The sequence below is a fragment of the Cibotium barometz genome, chromosome 34 (assembly GCF_041138505.1).
Source record: "Cibotium barometz isolate CiBa-2024 chromosome 34, ASM4113850v1, whole genome shotgun sequence".
In the NCBI taxonomy this organism is placed as follows: domain Eukaryota; kingdom Viridiplantae; phylum Streptophyta; class Polypodiopsida; order Cyatheales; family Cibotiaceae; genus Cibotium; species Cibotium barometz.
The window spans coordinates 4,497,016-4,504,327 of NC_141079.1; the positions used below are offsets into that span (position 1 = coordinate 4,497,016).

Genomic DNA, 7,312 nt, shown 5'->3' on the forward strand with positions numbered 1-7,312 from the left:
GAGCACACACAAGGTGAGAGGCTGAAAATCTTCTTCTTCTTCACACAACACTCAACACACCATATACAAAGATAAGAGTACACACTATATGAAAAGGTACTCAACCAAATACATGCTAGGGTTCTCTATAGTGTGAACCCAACTAAATGAGCTGGCGCTATAACTATGCCAGTCTCTAGAATGGTTGTCACACACCTGTCATCCCACTGGCCGCATATCACCCATGATCTCACCAACCATGCCAGTGGTGTAAGTGTGGGGCCTATCCCCCATGCGGGTCATCAGTGTCCACCGCCTCACTAGATGAGCTCGATATCTCAACACTCTTGTCATATTTTGGGATAAAGCCTCTATACACTCCACCATCTTCTCTAGGTGTAGATTGCTATGGATACGACTCATCACTAGCTTTTGCTTGAGCTGTATTTTGGAGCACCTTCATTTGGAAACCAGAGTTAGGCTCCATCGAAACTCCATGGGCTTCAAGGATCTTATCCTCATCACATCGACCTATGTACCCACCTTTGCAGATCCTTTGGATCAAGACACCTTTTCCCTAATGCCCACATCTTTTGCAAAGGTGTCCCTCTACTCCATAGTCCATTCACTACCCACATCTTTCTCGCTTGGGAGCTATACATTAGCATTAGCTAGGGCACCCCATTTATAAAGGTCCCTCTACTCCATAGTCCATTCATTTTCCACATCTTTCTCACTTTGGAGCAGTACATTGGCATTGGCTAGGGTTCCCCATTTGTCTTCATTCATTTGGGATCCTGGCTTACCATCAGGTAGAATACCCATAGTTTTGTATTTTTGTTTAGGATCCGGGTGGTGGTCCTCTCGCTTTGACATATATTCTACCCTCTTCATTGGCATAGATTCATCACATTGTACTCTAGAGCTGCTAATGGAGTTTCCCATTTTTATTTGGGATCCAGGGGATGACTTCCGTGTCATTCCTCCATGTCCTTGGATACTTTTTTCCCACAGGGTTTTTTTCCCTTGGACAACCATCTTCCCCTTGTACATACCTATATTGTATTCCCCTTTGGCTTATGCTTCATCCATACACCCTTTCATATTGTCTTCATCGACACACTTCAGTCCCATCCCTTTTCAAATCCAAGGGACCGGATGTGCTTCAAAGGTGGGAGGATGTTAACCCCTATACTTATCTCTCTCTTATCTCTCTCTTATCCCTCACCTCACATTTAGCTTCTTGTATTCATCCAAGGGCACTTTTTCCCATGAGGTTTTTCCCCTTGGCTAGCCCACATTGCACTCATTTGTGTGCACACAATTTGTATTACTTTGTGCACATATTTTGGATGGTTTGAGGAGTGATGGGTATGCCCACACCCTATTGGTTGTAATATGTGGGATCACTCTATGCTTGCTATGTGGCAAGGACATGAGCCTCATTTTCCTATATACATAAGCATAAGATGGGATCCAAGGCATTCTCTCTAGCCCAAGTTGGAATCCACCACATTGGTGTCATTTTGGGAAATCCCTCTAGCTCTTGATTTCTAGGTGAGGTCTTTCACTAGAAGCTCTTGCATGTGAGAGATGCTTGCATGCTTGTGTGGTTGACATTCTTGGTGGCTTGGGCTACTCTTGCTTACTAGGGTGAGAGCATTAGAGTTTGTCCTTGTTTTGTCATAGAATCCTTGCATGAGTTATTTCTATTTATTCCATTTATGTTATTTCATTCTTCTCTTGTTACCTTATCCCTTTTCAAGTTCATCCTTGTTACCTTATCTTCTTGTCATCTTCATCTAGGTACCCTTACCCCCTCTTTCCTCTCCTCCTACTTTCCTCCTCGAGCACCGAAGTGGCACCGATGGTTGGGTAGTTGCCTTATATGTATCTTCCATCGATGAGCGGACCCCCGGAGTGCTTGTCGGGGCTAGGCCTTAACATGAGACTTCCTTAATCATCACTAGTAAAGTGTCTTAACTTGCTAATGTATATCTATGGATAGAGTTACTTTGTAATTTATTCTTTCTATTGCAATGACAATGTAACTGAAGACATTAGGATTGCCATATATAAGATCAGTGGATTAGTAAGATGGATTTCTTCAAAGGAGATCAACTTACAATCGTTTGAGTAGGTAAGAATCAACTTGATAGAAGCAATGTCCTTAATCAAGAAGCTTTTTCCAATATCTATTCTCACTATATCCAAATACACTCATTGTACATGTAGCAGATGGGGTTGTAATCGTATTATCCATAATCGATGGATGTTCTTTTTGAAAAGATTTATGAAGACCTTAAAGGGTTCTGTGAGAGAAAGGGCAAGGCTTGAAGGGAGCATGGCAAAAGATTGGCTAGTTCAAGAATCACTGGTCTATATCTCAAAGTTTCTTAGTCAAATATATCCGCATATGCCTTGACTTTGGCACAACAATGATGATGATATAGTTGGAGAGGTACTAAAAGGAAATGGGACCACTCGTAAGATGAATGAATCTTTACAACATAAAATCAATAAATTTGTAACTTGAATTCTCTAGAAATGCAAAAATGGATTGATAGGTGTAAAGAGGCATATGTGGAAAGAACAAATGCTAGAAGGCTTTTTGATAGAAGACATATACCCGCCCCAGCTTACACTTCTCCCCCCATAGATATGTCCCTTAGATGGCTAAAGAATACTCTCAGGCAAACAAGGGATAACAATGAAAGGATCAGTGTGAGTGAGAGATAAAGTTTGCAAGAGGATGTGATTGGCATGTAAGTAAGTTGCAAGAGGATGCTAAAGCATACATAACCCTATTTATTTATTTTCTTTGTATTATTTTTGTACTTAAATGTTTATTGTAATATCATAAATTTGGAGTATTATGGTCCCATGGTCATCCCCTTTTCATGGAGCGTATTTTTCGATCGTTCAAAGTGGTCTAGAATGGTCAAGTGCAACATCAGGAGAGATAAAAGTGGACCCTTTGCTATTGACTTAACAAAGTTACGAATAGATAGTCGTGATACATTTGTACTACCACAACATTGTGAGCATGTAATATTTTTTACGAAAATGTGTATTATTTTTCTTTTATGTATTAGCCTTTTGTTTTGAAGGAGAAAACACAAATATGGAGCAAGTTATCTTCCAACTAGCTCCATCACAATCGAAATGGTGGTATGAGATACAAGTTACACCTCGAAATAGTGGTTTGTAATACAAGTGCACCTCGAAGCAAACACATATTTGAAGATAAAGATGTTGTGGAAGAAGATGATAATATCCCCAATGCTTTGAAGGGTAATTAAATAGATGCTCATAATGTTAATGTTGTGGATGACAATGTCATTGAGAATCAATTGATAGAACATGAGGAAGGCTCATCATCATCTAGTGAATTTACCAATAGATCCCTCCATGGATGGTAATGAATTTCCTTTTAATCCCATGTTTGAAAGACAGAGAAGAAGAGGGCAACATGAATATCTCTCATCATCATCTAGTGAATTTACCAATAGATCCCTCCATGGATGGTAATGAATTTCCTTTTAATCCCATGTTTGAAAGACATAGAAGAAGAGGGCAACATGAATATCTCTCCTATGTTATTTCACAGAGAGGGAATCTCTCTCACGGAGTGCAAGTTGGAATGCTATCTGTCTCTCTCTTTCTCTACGCTCGCTTGCTCTATCCATCTCTATGTACACATGCTCTAATTGGATTGCATTCTCTCTCTCTTTACACTTGCTTCTTCTCTCTACACTCAGGTGGAATGCATTCTCTGTCTCTTTATATTCCCATCTCTCTATACATGCAAGGCCTCTCCTCTCCCCCCTCTCTCTCTCTCTCTCCTACCTATGATTTCCTACATTAAAGCATAGGCATTAGGCAATCTATAACTAAACCAATTTAATAGATAAGTTTTTTTTTAAAAGAGACGACAAATTATCTCAACCAACCCCGAAATCATGCCAAAAAAAAACGTAACTCAAAAAGCACAAGCCCTGGTAGAAAAGCGTAACGCGAGTCGGGAAAAGCACTTTAACAACCGAGGTCGGAAACGGTTGGCACTTGCCTTTTGAAGGCAGATCTGGGCGCATGGATCAGGATCGCGAGTGATAAAATGGGTTGTGCTGCTTCCACTCTAAAGAGTGCTGATCAGAGCGCGGGACACGAGCTGGCAGTAGCGCCGGCGGCGATGCGATGGCACATGCCCCAAAAGCTGGTGCTGTTGGGCGACACCGGGGTTGGGAAGAGCAGCATGCTGAGAAGGCTTATGGGCAAGGCGTTCGACCCTTTCACAATCACGGCCACTGTAGGGACGGCGTTCGTGACGAAGACGCTGGAGCTTCCGGAGCATTCCAGCACTGTGAAGCTGGAGATATGGGACACTGCCGGCCAAGAGAAGTTCGCCGCCTTGGCGCCCCTCTACTACCGTGGCGCCGCTGCCGCCGTTGTTATCTACGACGTCACTCGCCGCGAATCCTTCCACAGAGCGCAGTTCTGGGTCGATGAGTTGCAAAGAAGTGGCTGCACAGACATCGTCATGGCCCTTGTGGGCAATAAAGTCGACCTCGAACAGTCTGCTCGAAGAGTTGCCGGCGCCAGCGCCGAAGCGTATGCTGCCCGCCACCGCATGTTCTTCATCGAAACTTCCGCCAAGACGGCGGAGAATATCTGCGAGCTTTTTCAAGAGATTGGGAAGCGACTCATCACACAAGGTCGTGTGATGATGTATCTCTCTTAGAATAAGGAACGAACTCGTGTGATGATCTCTCTCTCTTAGAATAGAGAACTTTTAATCATTAATTATTGTATTTGCATTGTAAATAACAACAACAATCCCTTGACGAGCTGATTATTTTTCGTTAAAAACAAAACAAAAAAACTAATTCTCCCCCCCCCCCTCGTTTTTTTCTCTCTCCCCCTCTTTTTCTCTCTCTTCCGTCTCCTCTCCTTTGTCTCCCTTTAAAAACAAGCTCATTTTATCTTTCCCATTTAAAACAAAACAAAATACTTAAACTATCTTTCTCTCTACTTCCACCAGCTCTCTCTAACTCTCTATAACTCTCTCTCTCTCTCTCTCTCTCTCATTCTTTCTCTCTCTTTGACTCTCAGATAGAGCTAAAGCATTCGCATCTATCATCAAGCAAAAAGACACCTACAAAAAACTAGAACTCATAATATATGTGTTTATGTGTGTGTGTGTGTGTGTGTGTGTGTTTTGAGAGAGAGAGAGAGAGAGAGAGAGAGATAGAGAGAGACAGAGAGAGAAAGGTAAGATATATATACATATATTTATACATTTAAATATAAATATATATATAACCAACACAAACACTCTCTTGTGTGTGTGTGTACACACGCTCTCTCTCTCTCTCTCTCTCTCTCTCTCTCTCTCTCTATATATATATATATATATATATATATATATATATATATATATATATATATATATATATATGAAAAAGAAGCACAAACACATGTATGTATTACTAATATCATCGAATAAGTATAACAATATTTAAATCAATATGCAAAGAACATCCTCGTTGTATTGCAATGAAAAATAAATGATAAACACATGTATGTATTACTAATATCATCGAATAAGTATAACATATTCAAATCAACATGCAAAGAACATTTTGCAATGAAAAAGATCAATATCAAAAGTAGTAAAAGCAATGAGAACCAATCAATCGATCTAATGAAGCAAAGCTTCTGCTTCCTAGAGCTATCAATCACCATGGGCAATGCGTGACGTCACCACCCAACATGGTGCAAACTCATCTCCACCACTACACTAACCATGAAGTGTGGATGTCTTCTATTTTCATGGACCTACACACAAAAGAGAGAATTATTGATAAAACATTAATTAAATAATAATAATAATAATAATAATAATAACAATAATCTATTATAGTTAATCTTACCATACACAAATGAAAACCGAAATAAAGCTATGCTAGGTGCCACAAAGAAATCCTTCCCATTTTATATTTCCAAGTGCTTACTCAAAACAAGTGGGCTCCAACTTTTGTGTTACTTTAACCATGTAAGCATAATGATGGGCTATATATCCATCATATCTCAACTTGTCTCAATAGGGTATCTAACTCTTGTAGACCTGCATACACCTAGATCACTACCAAATGTCCTCAAAATAACCCTGGTTCTCCTTGTACCTAGAGATACCACTAATGGAATTCTAAGCTCCTCATTAAGTCTTTACTCAGAGCCACTAGAGTCACCATCCACATTTGAGTGACCTAGATGATCAGGCACAAAACGTTGATCTACCTTTTCCTTCCCTTTGTATAACACATGTGTACCTATATTTGTCCTCAACCTACCTGATCATGGACTACACTGCTGGATCTACTACTAGAGGACTATCTAGGTCCCCTAAGCACTTGTGACTACTAGTCTACATGTGGGGACTTCTTACATCTACTTAACATCTCTGTTTACCTACATCTCATGAGTGGCAGGGTTATAACATTGTAATCTTTCTACTCCAAAGTATAACCAATGAAGATGCATTTCTCTACCTTTGGATCCAAAATTATCACTTCATGGGTGTTGAGATGTGAAGCTCAACATGAGTTGTGACCGTTTGACATTTACATCACTGGCGGGTTAAGTAGCACCGACATATCTTCGCCGCCGCCAGAGATTCTACATCTAGACTACACCGACTAGTCCACACCTACCCTTTCCACTTAGAGTGTTCATATTATGGACTGCTTGTATATACTCTATTTTGTGTGTTAGTCACTTTATCTTCTTTGTAGACCTCTTTTGTTGTATGAAGAAGAAGAAGAATTTTCAGCCTCTCACTTTGTGTGTTCTCTTCTAGGGTTTTTGTGAGTGTGTGTGTGCTTGCAAGAGCTCAAGCTCTCTTCTTCCCTGTATCTTTTCGTGGTATCAGAGCGTCATTCATGCTAAGGGCTGAGCGACAAGCAAAAAAAGCACAAGAAGCAGTACAAGGGTAACAGCTTCATCTACTCTTCCCCTTTTGTGTTGGCTACTACACCCTTGTCGGGAGCTCTTCAGGAGGCACTGTCAAACGAACTCCGATTAAGGACTTTTCTTCGCGGGAGCAAAGCTACAGGGCAACAACTATATGGTCCGTTGAACAGATATTCTTAGGCTGAAATCATATTTCATGCGCGTCTGGACCTCCATTTTTCAGTTCGCATGCGTTCACGTGCATTGCGGGCATGTTTCGATTCTCTACAGAACTCTGTTTTTGGAAATAAGAAGGGTGATTGGTTGTGCAGACATTGTGTGTATTGCAAACAAGTCTTAAAGGTACCATTAACTGTATGTA

At 40.6% G+C, this 7,312-nt stretch overlaps 1 pseudogene; it reads left to right on the forward strand.

The window, feature by feature from the left end:
• The first annotated feature begins 4,080 nt into the window (after positions 1-4,080).
• Positions 4,081-4,720, forward strand: LOC147618634 (ras-related protein RABF1 pseudogene; annotated as a pseudogene).
• Positions 4,721-7,312: the final 2,592 nt, after the last annotated feature.